The sequence below is a fragment of the Mus pahari genome, chromosome 9 (genome assembly GCF_900095145.1).
Source record: "Mus pahari chromosome 9, PAHARI_EIJ_v1.1, whole genome shotgun sequence".
NCBI lineage: Eukaryota > Metazoa > Chordata > Mammalia > Rodentia > Muridae > Mus > Mus pahari.
In genome coordinates, this window is record NC_034598.1 from 34,378,785 (window position 1) to 34,379,882 (window position 1,098).

The following is a 1,098-nucleotide window of genomic DNA, read 5'->3' on the forward strand; positions in this document are numbered from 1 at the left end:
GTAAGAGCACGCGACTGCTCTTCCAAAGGTCCAGAGTCCAGGTCTGGGAGGAAGACATTCCTAAGGTCAAAAAAAAAAACAAAAAAAAAAAAAAAAAAAAAAAAAAAAGGAAAGCAGAGAAAGAAAGAAGAAAAACTCTCATCTCTTTACTATTTATAGACCCCTCTCCAGTCAGTTCAAGGAACATCAGTATATAAGCTCATCTAAAGTTTTCCAAGCCCAAGAACCTTAAACAGTTGTTCTCCCAGCCCCAAACTTACATAAGACTGACCTGAAAAGGTGCCATTAGCTTTGGGCTAACTCATGTGAAGTTATTTCATCTTGATTCCCATTAACATAGGCAAGTTTCTGCCACATACATCTTGTAAGCTGGTGACCATGTCTGAAAACATCCAGAATAGCAATTCTGAGTCTCCCTTACCGCCGCCTTCCTCTCCCACATGTGTATCGAACCAGTCCAGGAGATGGCTGGCAGAAACCAGAGCTTTGGGGTAAGCTTCAAAAAGTGTGTGTGTTAGCAGGACTAGGTGGCACATGTACTCAATAAACTGAGGAGTGTCAAGAGTTCAAAGCCAACCTAGGCTACATAGTGAGACCCCGTTTCAACAAAGGAGATTTTAAAAAAAATTTTTAATTGTATATCTTTCTTCAAATATTTTATTAATTCCTTGGGAATTTCACAGTGTATCTTTATCATAATTACCCACCCCCACTCCTCCCTCCAACTCCTCCCAGATTAAAAATGTGTGCTTCGATATCAATCCATCCGCATGAGTTCACTGCCTAATTCTTATTTTTCCATATTACATATAAAGAAATAGAATACCCATTGCTCAGAGCCTCTGACTAGACTCTATACTAGACTCCGAGTTTTAATAAATACCAGAGAACACCTCCGACAGCTCAAATCCTGAGCAGGTAGCAGCTTGCGGCAGGAGGCATCTCTCTTAGGATAGAGTTTTCTGGTTTTACTCAAACGTTTGCAACAGAACAGAATAAATATATATAAAGTTGATATAAAGTTGATATAAAGTCTTCCTTGAAGCCAGGCGTGGTGGCGCATGCCTTTAATCCCAGCACTCGGGAGGCAGAGGCAGG